Genomic DNA, 20,843 nt, shown 5'->3' with positions numbered 1-20,843 from the left:
TATTTGTTACTGAAGACATGGGAAGGTTTTATGCTGCATTAGGTCAAGAGCAAGGTCAACAGTGGCTGCTGCACTAGTTCCCTTGAAGTATAGAGGAAGAAACTTTAAAACAGAAGAAAAATTTTGCACCTGTGTTCTGGGTTCTTTCTCCTGCATTAGGTAAATGATCATGATCCATGTAACAAAGGGAATTAAAAAAAAAATTGTTGTCCTCAAGATCTTCCTTCCATGGGAGAAACTCATTATGTCATTGAAATACTTAGCCCACTTTTCGTTACACCTGATACCAGCCGCTACATACCTTTCATTCTGAGCTATTCTTTAAGAACTGCCGTTTTGTTGACCATGGATGACCCTAAGGCACTGGTGGACTGTCCACTTGGAGTTGGAGAGAGCACATGGTGCCACAACATGTGTCGTTAAACATGCGTCTTCTCCAGTATTCTGACACCGAGTGTCAACTGTGGTACTTTCTTTGCCTACTATGTTAATTCACAGTTGTTTCTCTTTGTTGATTGTTGATACCCTCTCCGTTGATTTAAACTTATTTTTACTCCACATGCCTACTAGTCATATATTCCAAAGCCACTGGACCACTTCAGTACATAAGTGCCACTGTTTCATGGGATACATGTGTTCAGGTCTGTAAACCTAACAGTGTGACTTGGAGTGCTTCCTGCCGATGATTCTGACTGTTGAGTATTTACATGGACCATGGTGATATCCAAAAGAAAAATGCTTTTATATTTATAGATTATTTCATTGAACTATATAAAATGGGTATCAATAAATGTATTTACTCCAAAAGCAGTTTTTATTTGCTGAAGGTATGCAAGGGTGGGGTGATGGAACATTACGTTGTCCTACTTTATCATTCTATCCATTTTATTTTGCTGCCTCATGTGGCCAACATACCTGTGTTTGAGGACATTGGAGTCTTTCCTGATGCAGGAATTTTATGCCTTGTGTCCAGACATTCCTTATGCTCAGAATAGGTGGTCTGTGCCTAGGTGAAAGTTAGTTTTTGGTTTTGGTGATTCATACCAACAAATCTCACACATGGCTGGGGAGTATCCAGCTCTTGGTATGTGTTATATCCATGCCTCAGATAGGATAAAGACATGAGCAAGGAAGAACCAGGTGAAAATTTTATTCCAGGTTGTTCAGCTCTTCTAATTTTTGTGTTGCTCATTATTGACCATTAAATGTCAGTATCCTCGTGGTTAGGTTGAGTCTAATTTGGGGTGAATATACACTAATTTATAGAAGGGACATTAGAGGTTGAAATAGCTTTAATTTCATAATTGAGCTATTTCAGAAATACAATTTTAAAACTCTGAACTGGAAATCTCAGAAAAAGATGGAAGAAAAAAACTTTTAAAATGCTGTCTAATACTGTTATCTTTTTCTAATTATGGAAACAAGTCCAGAGGAGGAAAAGCTTATACGCAGAATAACTGTGTAACTTAAATGCCAAATAACTGTGTAACTTAAATGCCAAATACTGTTGACAGTGGGAGGGGTGCCACTCATGCCAGAGCATTAGGTGTAAACCGGACCTGCGTGGGGCTAAACCTTGGGTGGCCAACCTACTCATAGGTTTAGTGATGGGGTGGGGGTGGGGCTACGCTCCTGGTTTGGGCCCCCCCCCCCCCCCCCCGCCCCTCAGTGCTGCCTGCCTCTTGCCAGCCTCAGGCTCCCATTGGTTAAATGGAGATAATGCCTCAAGGTGAGTGTACTTGGGCACTTAGGTGCCCAAGAAGCTTTTTTCCTACTACAGGAAATTAAAAATTTAGGGAATGATTAAGGAGAAAAAGTGAAAAATGGTGAAACAGAAATAAAGCGAGGGAAGGACACAACTCCCAAGAAAGGATATCACATGGAAGTTAGGAATTTGCCTGAAATATTTTGCATTCTGATGGACATTTATCTGCCAGGTTTCCTTGGAGAGAATTGACAGATGGTTAAATAACAAAACACCTTTAAAATCTTTTGCAACACAGTGTTTTAGCTGTTTAACCTCTCCCACTCACACATCCTTACAGTCACGCATACACACACATGCACATGTATATACACACAACAGCAGGAGGACATGTAATAATGTTCCAATCTAGATGCTATTGCAAATTGCTTTCTATAGTTTGAGTCTGTGCTTACAGGGAGAAGCATGACTACAGATGGAATTATGATGTTAAAGTTTTGTAGTTGGAGAAAGCAATGTGTGTGACTTGAGAACTTTGGTAAGACTATTTGCCATGTTGTTTTGCAAGTGCTGAAAGCCCTTCCAATTACTCAAAAGAAATTATTAGTGAATAATCTTTTTTTCATTTAATCAAGTAAAGTGACTTCAAACACTCCCCTGGTTTTCCCTTAGAACTCCCAAAGGGCCACAGTCTCTATAGGGAGTGTGGGCAGCAGGTGGTCATAGCATATTTCTGTAAATAGCCTCTACTCTGAACTGCTCCTATAGAATTGAAAGACTGAGGATCTAAGGAGCTTCCAGGAGGGGCGGGAAAGGGTGGCAAGTTCTACTAATTATTTTAGGTGGTTAGTATGTTTTAGCTCATGCATTCTTTCTGGTACCTTCAGAGGCAGATAAGTTCCTATTGCAGATGGGGAAGCTGAGGTATAGAGAGGCTCAGTTGTGATTGGTGGAAATAGAATTGGAACCCATCCATGCAGATCAATTCTAGAATCTGCATCCTTAAACCACCACATGACCTTGCTTCCTTAGTAGGGAGGAGGGTTTGCTCATGGAGTGTTTTGAAGAGAAATATTTCTATAATTTCATTTTGTAAACATTTTTTGATCTCAGAGATCAAATATTAGTCTCTGAGATGACCTGCAATAAGGAAACCTGTTTACTTTGATTTATATCCCATGTTCCTAAGTTTATTTGCCCCCTTAAGAAACAGCTATTCAATCTGCATGTAATAAATACACTGAAGGATACTTTACTGAGACTTTTTCATTGGGAATAGAAATAGGATTTTTACACTATTTCCCAAATGTCTTAATACTGCCTTCTGTAGACCGGTTGCAAATAGAATAAAACTTGTGCATTTCATAAATGTGCTTGTAGCTCTTGCTGCTGCATTGGTCTGGAATTTGCTTCCCTTGGTCTGTAGAAATCCTATTCATCTTAATAAACTCAGCTTCAATCTTCCTCCACGGCCCATTTTTCCTGCCTCTGCTCCCACCACTGCCACTTTGCCACGAGCGGATCTCTGTTCTCTGTTTCTTGAGGCCTTCCTCAGCACCTGTTCTTGTAGGTAGTGATGGGGGAGGCATACTTTGCAACCCTGTCTTTGCCCCCACAATATTCTGTAAGTTGAGGGAAAACCCTTGTTCGTTTAAACTGTCTCTCGTAGCCTTGATGTGAAGGGAAGAGCGCTTTTCTGGTCTGGTCAGGAGCTTTCAGCTTGCCACCTGATTTGGCAGTAGCGTTCAGTTCCTTAGGACTTGACCTCTAGGTGGCGGTGTTGCATTAGTTAAACTCGGCTCCCAGCCTTTGGGCTCCTGCTGTTTTGAAACTTTAAATTGTATCATCCAAGTTTGGATCTAACTTAGAGATCCAAAGAAAAGCTGAAGTTATTTCCCCTGAAACAACATTCAGGACTGATATGAATCATTTTATTGAAAGTGAAACCATCCGAGATTTTCACTTTTTGTGTCTGTTAGTGTTTTAACAAGGGGTTGGAGAGGATGCCTGTCCTACCATCATTGGCTTCTTGGATTATGGGTTACCAGGAGGTCTTAAGAAGCCTGCCCTAGCCACATTCCTATAGCAGGCAGATCTATTTGCTCCTTAAGCCATCTGTTGTAGAGGTGTGTGCTCTTAAAGGCTCCCAGGGAAGGAAATGCCACGTATTTGAATTAAAATATCTGCTTTCATCACTTTCCTCTGCCTCAAATGAGGTTTGCTGCAATTATTTCACACTTGAGAGCTGAAATACTGCAAAGGAAAAGGCTGTAGCACATTATCCTTCCACCAGCACTTGTTTTTCTTCTAAAGCCCTATCATCTTTCCAACAATCCCCAGCTGTGACTTTGTTCCACAAATTTAATGGAAAAAGAACTAGGCACATCAATGTATCTTCAAACTGTTTAAAATATGATTGAGAAAACTGCAAAAGGACAGTCATAATGAGGAACTGAGTGGAAGGAAACTACTCGCCCCTCCCCCAACCGCCATTGCTACCAATGTGTGGCCCTAAAAGTGCTGCAGCTTCTGTTTTAAGATCTTTACACTTTAATAAGAATCTTTTGAGCTTAAGTACTCAAATGTCAGAAGGGATCTGACATTTGATTGATTTGGTTTAATATGAATAACCCCCAGAAAAGACAAAAGCGTGGGCTATAAAAATGGAATATTAATCTTCTACAATGTCATTTTTTTTAAGATGCTAGTACACTCGGTAAATTGTAAATAGCCCATTCTTTGTACCTCCTCTCTCCTGTCTCTATTCACACTGGCACGCAAACTTCACGTTCTAGGTAATGAGTCAATTGAGAAGGGCATTTATTTGGGCCGACCAGGTTTAGGTTATCCTGAAAAGCAGTGCTGGAGCTCTCTGTACTGGGGTTTTGTCTCATAGAAGACTTTGACTTTACAACTTTGGAAGATGGACTGAGAACTAATTTCGTAGTCCTACTAACCATTTCCCTGCCCCCTGTCTTGAAGCTGTTTGCCATCTGTGGAGGGTGCTCTTTTGTTGCTTTGTGGCTGTAAAGGGCAGGAATGACACGGAGCAGGTTTTCTATGATCCAACAGACCGGATAAAGGAGGAATCAGAGTCCTCAGTGGTTTTTGCAGGTCTTCTATTGGGATTACCAGGTACATGGCAGGCAGGTGTGCTGGGGGGCCGGGAGGCTGGCAGGCCTCCCAGCCCCCAGCAAGTCTTCACTCTATCTGGGCTCTCCGGCATTCTCTGCTTCTCCCTCAGCTTCTGTTCATTCTCGGCTTCTACTGCGTCCTCGTGACGCCGTCCTTAAAAGCCCAGTCTTAGCCCAGGTGAATCTCATCCACCTATGCCCACATCCTACTCCATGTGCTTGTCATCATGCATGTGTTCAGGACCACAAGGATCCATCATCTATCCTGATGGCGGGAGGGCAGAAAAGCCTGACATTTTTCCTTACCCTACAGTCCACCACCTCAGGGTTTTCTGCCATATAGTCTTCATATATACAATTTTCTTAGCAAACATAAACAATGCAGCCATAGCCCACAAAAGCAAATACATCACAATATAACAAAAAACAACAGAACACAAATAAGTCCAGGCAGGGCCCCAACCTAGTGGAAAAAGACAATTATTGGTACCAGCAGATGAGCCACCAAATCTGCTGCTGAAGGCACTGCTCATATGAAAGAGGGGAACCACTCAAGGCATCTACTGTAACACCAGGAGTCGTCAGGCTTCCTGGCCTTCTCTGGCTGTAGTCTCAGCTACAAGCCACACACAGCATCCACCCCCAGGATGCACTCACTCTGGGATTGGCAATTCTATACTGTTGGGGGTAATCGCCAACCCTCAGGGTTTCTGTCTGCGCTCACTCCAACATTCAGCTTTCATAGCCACCAATGCAACTCGCAGACCCCTGCACTCAGGCCAACCCATTGCACAAGCACATGGGTCGGGGATCCTTGGATACAAACTCTGCATTCAGCTTGGGCTCCACCCCAAGCCACGTTCCCCACCCGTCCCCCAAGGACGGGTTCCTCAGCTCCTCACCCTCACTCGACAATGAGCAGGGCATCACCCACAAGTGATTTTATGAGACTCACTGGCCTTCCTCAGCTTACTTAGTGCTTAACAACCACTTAGGGCTTCCCAAACTCAGCATCAGCACCAGCTTTTGCCTTCTCAGTTGGCTTTTCTCCTCCGCCTAACTGCTGGGCATACACAGGCTGCTTTTGGCCATCAAGGCCCACTGGCCACCCCCAGATTCTCAAAAAAACATAACCTGCCAAGGTCCTCCGCCTTCTGGCGGGGTTGTCAGTCCAAGTCCATTAGTCCAAGTCTGTTGGCCTCTCCCTGCATCGGCGCTGGTGAGCTCCAAATTGTGGTTCTCTCTTCTGACGATTCTTGCTGCCTCAGGGATCATTGGCTGGTCCTCTCGGGCGTCTCCTCCTCTTCCTCTGGGCGAGGTCTTATCCCGTAGCTCCTGGAACTTGTCCACCTTCTGTGGCGCCATGACACCTCCAGCACGGTCACAGGGAAACAGTCTGCTACTCCTTTGTCCCTCCAGGTCTTTGGAGGGCTCCATACCCGTCTGCATGATCATCTTTCCGATTTACGCCAATTGTAAAGGGCAGGAATGACACAGAGCAGGTTTTCTATGATCCAACAGACCGGGTAAAGGAGGAGTCAGAGTCCTCAGTGGTTTTGCAGGTTTTTATTGGGGTTACCAGGTACATGGCAGGCAGGGGTGTTGGGGGGCCGGGAGGCTGGCAGGCCTCCCAGCCCCCAGCAAGTCTTCACTCTATCTGGGCTCTCTGGTATTCTCTTCTTCTCTCTCAGCTTCTGTTCATTCTTGGCTTCTACTGGCGTCCCCATGACGCCGCCCTTAAAAGCCCAGTTTCAGCCCAGGTGCATCTCATTCACCTATGCCCATACCCTACTCCAGGTGCCCGCCATCAGGCATGCATTCAGGACCGCAAGGATCCATCATCTATCCTGATGGCGGGAGGGAAGAAAAGCCTGACATCTTTCCTTACCCTACAGTGGCTCTTCCGGGTTAGATCTCTAAGCAGAAGGGTTTTTGGGCTCTGTTTCCTCACTATATGATCCATGTAGCCATCAATTGATGGAAACGGGATAATTGGGAAAGGCAGGCTATTAGGCAAAAAGGAACTTATTTAGGCATCAGGGGTCATAGAATATCAGGGGAAATGTTCTTGGGACAAATGGAGTGATGAGACCTGGTGAAGGGGAGGAAGGCTGAGCTGAAGATTGAACAAGCACACCTAAGGGCGGGCGTGGGGGGTGGATATGTGACTGAGTTCTAGCCAATAGAATGTGAGTGGAAGTGATGTGCCTCACTTCTAGGCCTAGCCCATAAAATCCTCTCCTGCTTGATTACCTATGTCCTTTCTCCTTCCTCTAGATTTCTGTTGATAAGCACAGTAACACTGTTGAAAATGCAGTTGACCTGGAAGGATCTTGGATTCTTGATCATTCTGGGTGAGCCTTGCTGGGGGCGCATCTGCTCAGCGGAAACAGAGGTTGGGCTCTTACATGGACAGTAAATGAAGTCTGGGGTGAGGTCTTGAGATGAGGGCTTTGTCTGTTAGAGCAGCTAGTGTTATCCTCACTTACACATCCACCACGATGCTGCTAGGAGCTCGGGCAGTGTGTGAGTGAGATAGGAACTGATCTCTGCAAAGAAGTAAACCAAAAAGATCCAGGTTTTGTGGCCACTTGCAAAATGCCACATGTTTTTCAGCTGAAGAAAATGATAGAATTTGAGGTGTGGGGTTTGCTGGATACTCTTCAGGGCAAACTTCAAGGCAAGGAGTTCACATGTGACACTGGGAGTCAGTGGGTGAGCTGAGGGATTCTGAGAGCTCCTGAATTTGTGTACAAATCACATGGCCTGACTACATATAGGGAACCTGGCTTGCCACTGTGTTCTCCAAGGGGCCTGCATTCAAGGAGAAGAACCAGCTGTTCAGAATCTGAACACAAATCACTGAGCAAGCTTATTTAGAGCAAAAATGAAAAGCCTGATTTGGCTGAATGTTCTAGATTTTACATTTTTTTCCCCTGGGGCTTCTGAATCTCCCCCTTGTAAATGGAGAAAGTATAAAAGTAGGGCCTTTTTTGAAACTAATACATTAGCAAATGGTACAAGTGTTGATGAGCAAGTGAAATAGTCTGGGGGAGGGAAAGCATATAAAGTGGGATTGTCTCGTGTTTAAGGAGCACGTTAGGCCAACTGTCTTAGAAATAAAGTTAGCCTCGGTTTACCATCTGTCCTGCCAGCTTTTCTGTATGTGCGAAATGCCCTCATTCTTTAAATCCCTCATTGGGTTCCCTGAGTCTGCTTTTCCCTTCTTGATCTTGTGTCTCAGTAACGTTCCTGGCCTGTATTCTGGCCCTTCTCTCCTCTTTTTTTTCTAAAAAGATTTATTTATTTATGCATACAAAAGCTGGGGCACAAGCCAGAGGTGCGGGGGTTGAGAGGATTCACCGGAGATGGAGTGGGGAGCAGAACAGACGGATCTACTGAAATACACTGCTGAGGGGAGCAGTGGGCAAGACAGGAGAGGTCTACTGCTCCATGTAGGTTAGCTCCCTGGCTGGGGATCGAACTTGTGCTGCAGTGGTTGTGGATAGATTCATTAGTGCTGAGACTTAACACCTTGTGCCACTAGGGAGGCCCCCTTCTCTACTTTTTAAATTATTCTATATGTGCAATGAAATCTTAGAGGGCCTTCACATGGGTGAAGGTCAGGTCTGTGCATTAGTCTTCTTTTGAGTATCCACCAGATACTACAGGGCTGGCCTCTTCACACTCAGTGTGTGCTTTGCTGTGCTGGGAATAATGGGAAACAGGTGAACACCAGGCACCAGGCAGACAGCTTCTGACCCATTAAAGACTTCTTGGGAACAGTGATGGCTGACTTGCTGTGGGTGACCAGTATTTATTGCTTGCTTGCTCTAGGCTAAGGTCCAAGCCCTATGCTTATTCATTCATTGGACAAATATTTATCGAGTGTCTATTCAGTGCAAGGCTCTGTTCTAGGTTGTGTATGTGAATGAGGTAGCATGTTTCTTGCTATTATAGTGGTGAGTGGGGTTTATGCTGACAAAGTTAGTCTGCAGGTAGGGGAAAACAGAGGCTCAGAGCAGTGACATTGTGTGCCCTGAATTACAGAGCTGACTCCAGGTCCCAGGTGCTTATCATTACACAGAGCTAGGATAGATATTTGAGGCAAATTGAACAGAACTCTGTTTATTATTTTATTTATTTATTTATTTTCTGTTTAATTTTTTAGACAATGAAAAATTTCTTAATGCACTCTGATCAAAACAAGAAAACCTAGGGGAAAAATGTTTACTAACACATAATAGATAAAGCTAATATTTCCTTTTTTTTTCCTTTAAATTTAGAGGCTACTTTTTTAAAGGATTTATTTATTTATTTATTTATTTATTTATGCATACAAGAGCTGGGGTACAGGCCAGAGATGCAGGGGGTGAGAGGATTCATCAGAGACAGAGTGGGGAACAGAACGGGTGGACTGACCGAAATACACTGCTGGCAGGAGCAGCGGGCAAAACAGGAGAGGTCTACTGTGCCATGTGGGTTGCCACCTGGCCAGCTAGGGATCGAACTTGTGCTGCAGAGGCTGTGAATTGCTTCATAGTGTGGTGCTTAACCCCTTGCACCACCAGGGAGGTCCTAGAGGCTAATTTTTAAAGATTTATTTATTTGTTTATGCATATAAGAACTGGGGTGTGTGCCGGAGGTGCAGGGGTGAGAGGACTCACCAGAGACAGAGTGGGGAGCAGAGCAGTCAAATCTACTGAAACACACAGCTGAAGGGAGCAGCAGGCTAGAAAGGAGAGGTCTGCTGTGCCATGTGGATCAACTCCCTGGATGGGGATCAAACTTAGTTCACAGCGGTGATAGTGCTGAGACTTACCCCCTACACCACCAGGAAGGTCCCAAAGTTCTTCTTCTTTTTTTTTTAACTTAGCATTTTTAGGTTTATTTTTTCTGGTAACGAAAACAAAACAATATATACTCGTAAATAGTTCAAACAGTACAGAAATGCCTAATGTAGAATAGGAAGGTCTTCCATAATCCAAAGTTATTATTCTTAATACGGTTTTACAAATCAGTAAGAAACACATCTGAAAATAAAATGAGGAACAGGCCAGTGTGACTCACACAGATAAAGTCGAAGGGACCAAAAGCATGAAAATCCACAGACCCCCTCAGAAACAGAAGAAATCCAAATTAAAATAACAGTGAGCTTCCCTTTCTTGTTGTTGAATGAACATTTTTTCCCCAAAGGATGGTGTTTGATATTGAGAGTGCTAGAACAGGATCTTTCCTCTATGTTAGCAATCTCCTTTAGGGTGCTGTAAAATGGATGTAAAGGATGTAAAGGAACAGAGATTTGAAGCCTCTTACTTTATTTTTACCTTATTTATTGTGTTTTCCAATTTTTAAAAACAATGAATATGTATCCTTTTAAATTAATAGTACCCATGTATGCATTTTCAAGATTCTGATAAAAATTGAAGGGAAGACAAGGAGATGTTTACTGATTTTTAAAAAGCAGGGACCCAGGGGGCAGACTCAGCTGGGGACCAGATTTATTGTTTGAAGTCTCCAGGGGTCAGATTGCTCTTCTGTGCATCCTGGCCTGGCTTGCTGTGGCTTTCTTCCTTTCATCTCCTGCTCACAGCCTGATCATCAAGTTCTCTAATTCTCTGAGCTGGTCTGTGTAGTTTCTATTGTTATTTGCCTGTTGTATGTTGTATAGGCTTCCTCAACCCTAGCTGCACTCAAGAATCACTTGGAGTGATTTTTTGAAATAATGATAATCAGGTCCATCCCAGAGCAATTAAATAAGATTATTCCCATGTGACTTAATGTCAGTGAGTGTTGTTGAAAACCACTGACCTGTGGGCTGGATCCAACCACATCGAGCTATTTTGTATGCCTAGGCCTAGGTCATGTGACGACATAATATAGGCTTGTTGAATTGAGCTAAAAAAGATTAGTCTCCCAGCTCCTCAAACATAAAGAATTCTGATTTGTTGGTCTTTTTTTTTTTTTTGCTAACCTGAGGTGTCAGCAGAGACATGTAAGAGATATCAAATACATATCTGTTAGTCAGTTCACCATTCTTTTTTCTTCTAAATTCTCAGGTTATGATAGCTCAAAGTATCTGTAGTTAATACCAGGTTTATTGTGAAATATTAAAGCAAGATGAATTTTAATCCACTAGGTTAAATAAAGAAATATATTGTATTGCACTATTTTTAAAAAAGATTTATTTATTTATGCATGCACGAACTGGGGTATAGACCAGAGGTGCAGGTGGTGAGAGGATTCACCAGAGAGAAGGGGGAGTGGAACAGGCAGCTGTACTGAAATACACTGCTGAGGGGAGCAGCGGGCAAGAGAGGAGGGGTCTGTTGTGCCATGTGGGTCAGCACCCTTGTTGGGGATCGAACTGGTGCTGCAGTGGCTGGCGATAACTTGATAGCGCAGTCTTTAACCCCTGTGCCACCAGGGTGGCCCCACATCGCACTATTTGACAGATGCAAGTTAGCCATCATGGGTACTGGAAGAATGAAGAAATGAATGAGTGAATAAATAAATGAATGGCAAAGCTGAAGTATCAGGGTGGTGCTGTGTCTCTTATTTTGTAGCCGTCTCTTGTCCCTTCAACTACTATCCATTCTAATTTTCACCACTAATTTTTATTTGGGACATAAGCTGGATATCACTGTTTTGGTAATGTTTTAGCCCAAACAACTTACAAGCACTAAATAATCTTCTAGGTAAACCAGCTTAGGGATTAGGACAACATTCAAAAACATTTGCTCTAGAACTTGAATACCTACAGGCTGGCTGTCCTTTTTTCCAATACCAGCATTTGCTCTCACACAAAATCCCCTCTCCTCTCTCCTCTGGCTAAAGACCCTAAAACACAGGTATGTGTCTCCCCAAACTTCTCTTGTTGCATCTGCTCTGTCGGCAGGCAAAGTACTGTGAAAGCAAATGTCACTGCAGCAGCCATAATTTAAGACGTCCTTTTAAAAAATTCCAATTTCATCATTTCACAGAAGAATAGATCAATATTTCTACAGTTAAGAGTTTAGTTAAAAACCCTGCTGTGCAATGAAATAATGCATCTGCTATTGGCGTAGAGCGACTGGGATGTTAATTCCCTGGTTTTGTGTCAGTTAAGGGCAAATTAGCCTTCCAGCACCAGTCATGACTCATTATGTCATTATGTAGAAGGCACTTACTGTACCTCCACTACTATGCAATTTAGATCCAATAAAAATTGTGACAGCGTTTTTATCCACTTCATTAAGCTACTAATTTCTTGTAAAAAAATGTACATTAATCTTTTTATAGCTTCATGCAGAGTGGCATATTTTTAGAATCTAACATTGATTAGGTCCTGGTTAAGAATAATTTTCACAGTACTTTTAAGAAATGTAAATAAAGTTACAATAATTTAATTTTTCAACATAGTTATGACAGTATTGATCTTAAAATGAACATGTTGGCTGAATTAAATGTGTAGCCCAAATGAAATACAGACTGAATATTTAAACATGCAACAAATTACAAAGCATGGCTTAACAATACCCTGCAAACAGAATGAAGAGAGAGAGCGTGAACCTCCACGGAAAATATTAATTGCTCATATTTTAAAAGATGTAAATGGGGATATTTTTTGACATCTGACTTTTCTTACCCAAATGTTTAAAAAATACAGTAAAAAATTGTCTTCCTCCTTTGATTTTTCATTCCTTGTGAAGTATTAACGGCGCTTCTGCCTGAATGCATTAGGGAACAGTAGAAAGGGAAAAAGTTTCCTTTGCCAAGGTTGCAATATTTCAGGCCAGAGTCAGGGACGTGCCCGAGGTATTCAGAGGGTGCTGCGGGCAGTCATGGATGGGGTGTTAGCATCCAAGTGCTCCGTGGCAGGAGCTGGTTCCTATTCACTCCAAGCACCCACCCTGCCCAGGTATTTTTTTGAACAGCACTGGCCAAGCCATGAGTCATGTCCTCACTGGCTGTAAAGGCAAGCTCTGCATGCTGGCTGGTGCAGTGATACCGGCTTCCCCTTATATTCTGACCTGCCTCACCGGTTTCCTCTCTTTGCTCTGGACTCTGAGCTGTGTTCTGCCTTTGCTCCCCTCTGGCTGTGGTGTGTCCTGTTTTCCCGGGTCGGGAACTCCAGCTCTGTCCTGGCCTCCAAACCTAAGCCAGCCTAGCCTCTTGGTAAATGTCCAACATGTCAGCCCCAGGGGCAAGCGGGGGTCAGAGTGGGTGCGGGATGATTAACTTTACAGTGGTGGGTTGGAGTCAAAGACTTAGACTCCCCCAGGAGACAGCTGTGGCCCCTCTCCACGGGTGTCCCTGTCTTAGAGAGACAGGCTTTGAGCTGGGTGATTACCAAGGGCTGCTACAGCACCAAAGTTCCAGGACTGAAGACCTCCTTTGCTAAGTCCCTCTTTGGGACTATGTGCAAAGTCCCTGGAGGGCTCTGTGTGTAGTCCTCAATGTTCATTTCATTTTGTCTTCGTTTCAAAATTTATCAAGTCCTGCATCTTTGCTGAAAGGATTTAAAGTGGGGCTAGAGAAGAGCTTCTGCCTTATAACATCTTTTTCACTTTCAGCACAGGCCAGAGTAGTTCTAATGCTGCTTCCAGCCAGTCACAGCTCCGAATGAAAGATGCTGCAGCTGCTGCTAAAGGTAATTTTTTTTTAAAGATTTATTTATTTATACAAGCACTGGGTACAGTCAGAAGCTCAGGAGGGTGAGAGGATTCACCAGAGCTAGAGCGGGGAACAGAACAGGCAGACTGATGAAATACACTGCTGAGGGAAGCAGTGGGCAGCAGGAGAGGTCTGGACGCCATGTGGGACCCTCGCCAGTGGCCAGGGATCGAATTGGTGCTGCAGAGGCTGTGGGCAGCTTCGCAGCCCAGCGTTCAACCACTGCGCCACTGGGGAGGCCCTTAAAGGTAATTTTGATCTGGTCACCACTGTCTGGGCCCCTGGGTCTGGGGTGTGCTTGTCCCCAAGTAGGCTTGTGTAGGCCAAAGTTCAGTCCATGTTGGAAATGCGTGTCTGCTTTTGTCTGCCTCAACCCTGGCCTCACAGAGAGCCTCCTTCCCTGGCATGTCCCTGAAGTCACTCCTCTTCGTAGTTGCTGCTGTTGCTGTCCAGCTGTTTGCTGCTGGCTGGTGCTATTCATAGCAGAAGCTCACTGGGTCTGCTCTTTCCCTGTGCAGCGCTTGCTCCCAAGGGAGAACAGCTGGTCTCAGCCTCCTCTACTAAGAGCATCACCGGGCAGACAAACTGACACTCAGAGAGGTAAGTGACTAAGCCAAGGTCCCAGGACTGGGAAGCGGTGGGGTCAGGACTAGAATTCTAGCTTTCTTTCCTTTTTTTTTTTTTTTTTTAAAGATTTATTTATTTATGCATACAAGAACTGGGGTACAGGCCAGAGGTGTGTGGGGGGTGAGAGGATTCACCAGAGACAGAGTGGGGAGCAGAACAGGCAGGTTGACTGAAATACACTGCTGAGGGGAGCAGTGGGTGAGTCAGGAGAGGTCTGCTGCACCATGTGGGTCACCTCCCCGGCCGGGTATTGAACTCATGCTGCAGTGGCTGTGAATAGCTTCATAGTGCTTCATCTTAATCCCTTGCACCACCAGGGAGGTCCGCTAGAATTCTAGTTTTCTAACTCAGGATCCTGTGTTCAGTGTGCCAGTGCTTACGACATGCCTGTGACAGGGGAGTGGAATAGTGGTCAGGAGCTTGGGCATTGGAGTTGGGTGAATTTGGGCTTAAAGTCTATCTCTCGCATTTACTAGCTTACTTAGCTTGCATGGGTTACCAGACTTCTCTGAATTCTCTTTCACCTCAGATAAGCTGGGGATACTTCTCAGCCTCACATGGTGGTGGTGGTGAGGATTAAGTGAGATAAAGTATGAAGTACTCAGTCTTGTACCCCACACATATTGAACTCAACAAATGGTCGTTATTATTATTATCATCACTACTATTCATTTGAATTTCACCATAACCCCATGTGGCAGGTATTCATTTATTCATCTATGGATATTTATGATTGTAATAGTTAAAATCAACAGAGTGAAAAGGAAGCTTGGCATGGTTTGTCCTGATCTCCTTGAAGCCTGCTTGAGTATTCATTTCTGCCTGTTCCAGTACCACTTTGTAAGCCCCTGACCACAAGTTTTCTGCTTCTTCCTTCCTTTCACGTGCTCAGGCTCAGGGGTGCTGGGCCTCCTGGCGGGGTGACCCCTGGTTCTCAGGAGGCCGGGCTGATGACACAGATGCAGTGACTGGGGAAGCAGGATCCAGCCCAGAGGAGGAGCTGAGCTGTGCCCTGAGCACCCGGCCTCTCTCTCCAGGAAGAACTGGTGTCCAGGGTCACATAATTACTCCCTGCAGAAAGCTCTTTCTTACTTAAGTATAGGGTTCTGTATGTGGCACTGTCTGCAAGGCTACCCTGGGGACTGGCAGGAGGTTAAGTTCTGTTTCTCTTCAAAACAATGATTCCTCTGAGGTTTATATAAATACTCAATCAGTTTTCTATTATGACAACGTGAAGGAGCAGTTGGCTGCATCTTCATAATTAAGACTTGAAGAAAAGTCAATGACAGTGAATACATTAGACTTCGATGTTTTTCGCCCTGCTTGTCCTTTCCTCTGTAGAGACACCTTAATATCCTGCCCAGACGAGCCTGTGGACTCAACCCTGGACTCCCAGGCATCCCTGGCCCCTCATGTCCTAATCCCAGGCCGAGGCAGGCGGAGGGGTGTGGGCTGCCCTCTCCCTGCCAGGCTGCCAAGTCCTAGAGTGGGAGGGGCCTAGGATTGCAGGCTCCTTTGCCAGATGGCATTTGATACGAATATTGATGTTAATGGCGTTTGGATAATGACGCTGTCTGTGGTAGGGGCTTTATTACTGCTTTGAATGGCGCAGTCCTGGAGGGAACCATTCCATTTAGCTACCTTTGTGTGTGTGTTACAAATGTTTAACAGACAATTATTGGGATACAGGGTTCTAGAGGGTTTGCATTTTCCCTCGGTTCCCAGGCAAGTTCTGAAATCAGTCCAGCTGCAGAGCCCAGGTGCCTCATAGGGGTCAGCCAGGCTGCATGAGCTCATTCCCTTCTCTGCATTGCTGGCCATCTAGACTTTCTGCAGGTTTGTCCTGCAGCAAGACTTTCCCACTCTCGGGGGTCTGCTTTGTTGCAACCTCTCCATACCAAATACATCAAAACCCTGCCTTTTACACTTCCTGGGGGAGTTTGAACTTCTTCCTATTAAAAATGAATAATAAAATCCTCCGCTTTCATCCTAATGGGGTTAGTAGGAGGTGTTTAGCTTTTTATAGCTACCTAGATGATCGAAAGAGGCAGATGAAGCCATCACAAAATTAAGGAAGAGGTCATCATTAGAAGGCCAGAGACTGAAGTCTTTTAAAAGCATTTCTGGTCTTAATTCAAAGCTCCTCTGGAGAGCTTCAGTGAGCAGAGGTCCAGGGCTGCTTCTGTTGGAATGAAAGCTTGGGCAAGGTGGCTCTCTGGAGCGGATTTGCCTGAGAGTTCTGTGGAAGGACCAGTCTCTTTGGAGCAAGTAGGACACTTTCAAGATGGATTATCTGATGGTAGTTAGGCCTGTTTCCCTGTATCAGGCAAAAAGCCTTCTGCTTCATGAGAAATGGATGAACGTATGAATGGGACTTTGTTGTTTCCAGGGTTCTGGACCAATGCTTCTGGGATCTTAGAGATCAGGTAAAGTGGGAAATCAGGAGGCTGAGCTGAACTTCTGGAAACAGCATCAAAATGGATTGTTGTGTGTGCTCCCAGACCAGCTCTGAATCTGAATACAAAATAGAGAAGATGCTATTTTGCTACTTTCAGACTAATGATTTTGTCCTTTTTCCCTCTCCTCCTCGCTTTATTTCTTCATCTATAACATCTGCAAGAGGGCAGCCAGACTAATAAAACTGCGCTAAGCTCGCCTAATGCCAGCCATTGATCCAAGGGTGGGACCCGATTAATCAATGGGATTTTAGCGGTGTGCACGTCGCCGAGGGAGAGCAGGCCCGAAGACAGCACTTGCCTACGCAGAGAGGAGGACTCTGAGAACTGATGGAGCTGTGATTCTCTGTGTATGCGTTCTTGGAGGTGGGGAAAGGTGGGGTGCCCTCCCCCCAGGAACAGCCTTTGTGGCATGTAGACAGCTACCTCATGTGTTCAATGGCCTTGCTGTAGAGGTGCCCACTTGCTCTGTTAGTATGACAGCCCTGCAGGATTTGCTGGGCTCAGGGGTGGGTCCTAAGCAGGAGAAGGTATTTCTAGAACAGAGAAAATCTCACTCTACATACAAGGCATCGCTCACATGATGACTTCTTGGGAAATCATCTCGAATTCCCACCCTATGCAGTAGTGAAAACAGACCCAAGGTCATATGGTGAGTTAGTAACATGGTGGAACTAGAATGCAAGTCTCCTGGGCCAAACTCTTTGCCTTTCCTGCAGCTCTAAGGCTGAATCAGGATCAGAACCTGTTAGAGTCACATGGGAGAATCAAACAAAGGGTTGATTCAAGCAGTTATAGACAATTCAGGCAGGGGAGACATCCAAACTGAAGAATTCAGTTTGAAAAAATTATAATGCTTTTAAAAAAACAGGCTGAACATTCCTTTTCTTGAACATGTTTTTTTTTTTATTGTTATCTATCACACATTTATAGAAGGGTGCATACAGTTGACAAAGAATTTATAAAGCTAATACCTTTGCAATCACCACTCAAGTCAAGGAATAGAGCCCAGCCAGAGTCCACAGTACACCCCTCCCTTCTCTCAATCCTCTCTCTCTTGAAGTAATCCCTGATTTGCCTTTCCTCCTAATTTTTCCACCAAAATGGCTTACTGAAGCCTGCTTTTACACCTGACATGAATGGAATCATCCTGTCTGTCTGGACTCTGTGCATTTTGTTTCTTTGCTCCACTATTGAGAGATTCATCTGCATTGTCCCCCATAGCTGAATTTCATTCATTTCCTTGCTAGTATCTTTTTTTTTTAATAGAAAAATTATCTTAAAGAAACTTACTAGAACACTGCCCTGTGAAATAAAGTGTGTGCGATCCTTAACAGTGAACTAGTAACGTTGCAAATCTAAAATTTAAGTCTGGGCCTCAGGGGTTGGTGTTAGAACAATGTGCCCCAAAGAGGTTGGTTTTGGACTTTGGTTCCTGCTGTTCTGATCAAATACCAGCCTCTTTTTATAGCTTTAAGGATCTGCTTGTTTCAAAAATTCTCTCTAAACACAACTAATTTAAGGGACACAGGATTGTGCTGGGGTCCAGATCCCATGCAGCTGCACAGGTGGGGGAGGGCATTCCACAGTTCCTTGCTTTGCAAATGAGGTGCCTGACATAGACTGTGAGCCCCTGCCCAGCCCTCTGGGGTAGGAGCTGTTTTATCTGTCCTATCCCCCCAAGGCCCAGTATAGAGCAGGTCCATAGCAGGAGCTCAATAAACATTTGTCCACTGAGCGAAAGAATAAAGGTCACTCAGTGCAGTCCTCTGCAGGACGCCTGAATTTCCTCACCAATGCTGTCTTCAGTGACCAGTGACTGAAGACTATTTCCTTGGTGGTCTAATGGAGGCCCTCCAAAGGAAAACCCCAGTTTATCGGGGAGAAATCTTGATCATTCTTAGTACATTTGCGTCTTACATTCAAAAGAACCTTAAAAAGGTCAGTATTCACCGGCAACTCACCACTCCTTAAGAAATTACATAAAAGGGAGTATGGGGACTTACTATTTCTCAAGAAATTACATAAAAGGAAGCATAGGGAAGAGAAGCTCTTATTAAAAACAAACAAAGCCTGCAACGTGCTTTTGCAGTCAGATTCTCTTACCACTGAGCTACACCCCCTTCAATGTGCTTTGCAGGGAGCTGCTGGAGGGCTGGGTCTGGCTGCTCCAGGTTTCCTGCTTTGTGGGTTAGGTTGTGACCACTGAAACTTCCCCCATGGCTCAGAGCCAAGGTCTCCCCTGCCTCCTGCTTAGTGGGCAGAGGAAGCTGAAAGTGAGAGCCCTTGTCTTGCTAGGTCAGGCATCAGAGCAGCGGCAGGTGCAAATGAATACTGCTTGAATTATTTAAAAAATTTAAAAATGTTCATCCTCTGAAGAAATAAATATCTTAAAATAGTTCAGACTCTCAGGGCTTATTGAGAATGGCAAGATCAACCCTCTCAACGTTACCTGAGAGTTCCCAGAACTTTCATGGAATCCATCCTGGAAGTGAAAGGGCTATCCCTTCTCATTTGGAGGCTGTCACTGTCATTTGTATGTATTTATTTGTGAGAGTGTTCATTAAACCAACCTTCCCCGCCAGATGTGAATCCCACTTCTGTTTTGATTACCAGCATTCAGCTAGGTTTAGTAGGTACTTGGCCATGAGTAAGTGTTGGTTGAATGAATGATGGGTGAATGCCAAGGAGCCTGATTCAGCTGACGCTGAAAACGACGGGTCCTCCTTCTTCCACCCCACCCCGGTCTCAGCAAAGGGCCAGCTCGGAACTCTCCGCCTAAAATCCCTGCCTGTAAGCCCCCCGAGAACCCTGGAAGGCGCTGCGGGGAAGGCCCGCCTTCCTGGAAAGCCACGCTTGGAGTTGTCTTCAAAAGCTGCGACGCAGCCCCCGGAGTTTGAGCACGAATAAATCATTAGCATTTTATTTACAATTCTGGGTTTACAATTCCTAGAAAAGGATCCTGCTGTTCAGTGCGGATTCCTGCTTTGCTGGCTTTCCGCAGCGCCTCCTTCTTCTCCGGTCTTTGGGAGCCGGGTTAGCTCCAGACTCAGCTGGACAAGAATGGGGTGCGGCGCGGCCGCGTGGAGGGGCGACCTGGAGGAAGGTGCGCGCGCCAGCCACTCCCCGGGTCTCGCGCTTCCCGACGACCCCGAGTGGAGAAGTCGTATCCTCTGCGTTTCACCGCGAAGGAGGTTTGCTTGCAAGCCGGCCGAGGACTTGTCCAAGGTCACACGGCTCGCGGTGAAGTTTGCGCCGAGTGCTCGGGCTCCAAACCCAGCGGAGCAGCCGCAGCCCCCGCGCGCCCCTCTGCGCCCCGGCCGGGCCGGGTCACCCGCGGCGCCTGCCCCCCGCGCCCGCTAGATGGCAGCCTTGGTCTCCGCGGCGCGGCGCGGGCGCGGGCCTCGGGGGGCTCGGCGGGCCCCGCCGCCCTGCTCCGCTGCGCCGGCCGGAGCCCCGCGGGCGGCTCCAAGGGTCGCGCTGACCCCCGAGGCCGGGGGGGGGGGCGGGTTCATGGGGCCAAAGGAAGAGAGTTGCTGGGAGCAGCCCGGGCTGCTCTGCCTGCAGGGGACGGGGGCTGCTTCTAGGCGTCTCTCGCGCGCGGGGACCAGGGCGCGCGGCGCGGGCGCTGAGCTCGGCGGGGTGGCGCGCCCCTTCCTCCCGGGCACAGCCGGGCGTCCCCAGGGCCGGGAGGGGCGGCGGGCGGGAGCTCGCGGGGTGAAATCTGCAGTGGGAGGCTCCTGCCCTGTCCCGTCCCGGTCCCTTGGAGTGATTTAAGGCCTTTCCTCCCTCTCTCCCTCAGACTTGGGTGTTCTGCGCCGGAGCTGTGCGGTGACCCGGGCAGTCACTGCGCGCCTCCAGCCTCAGCAATGCTCCCTCCACTCAGGACCCTCAATGGCAGGCAGAATCGCACCTGCCTCCCCCAGCCGGAGGAACGCACCTTTGGGGGACAGCGATTGACTGGCTCTGAGGCTGACACCTGGGCCCAGATACTGGAGAGTTGTTCGTCTGGGCCGAAGAGGTGACCGTGGTGTGTGTCACCTGCCTTTTCCTGAGTAGAGGGGTTGCGGGACCAGGGAGCTGGGGCCGGTCCTCTGGTCCCTGGAGTGTAGGATATGAGTTTATTCTCTTGGCCCCTGTCTTTTGTTTCAGAGTCTCTAGGATTCTGCAGTCAAGGGTCCTACCTTACTCTGCAGGGAGCTGCCTCCCGGGCAGGTGAGGTTGACAAACCTCCTCCCACCTTCTCCAGTCGTTTCTTCTCAGGAG

This window comes from Talpa europaea (assembly GCF_964194135.1).
Source record: "Talpa europaea genome assembly, chromosome: 9".
In the NCBI taxonomy this organism is placed as follows: Eukaryota; Metazoa; Chordata; class Mammalia; order Eulipotyphla; family Talpidae; genus Talpa; species Talpa europaea.
The sequence above is the reverse complement of the archived record's forward strand: the minus strand, read 5'-3'. Positions refer to the sequence as shown.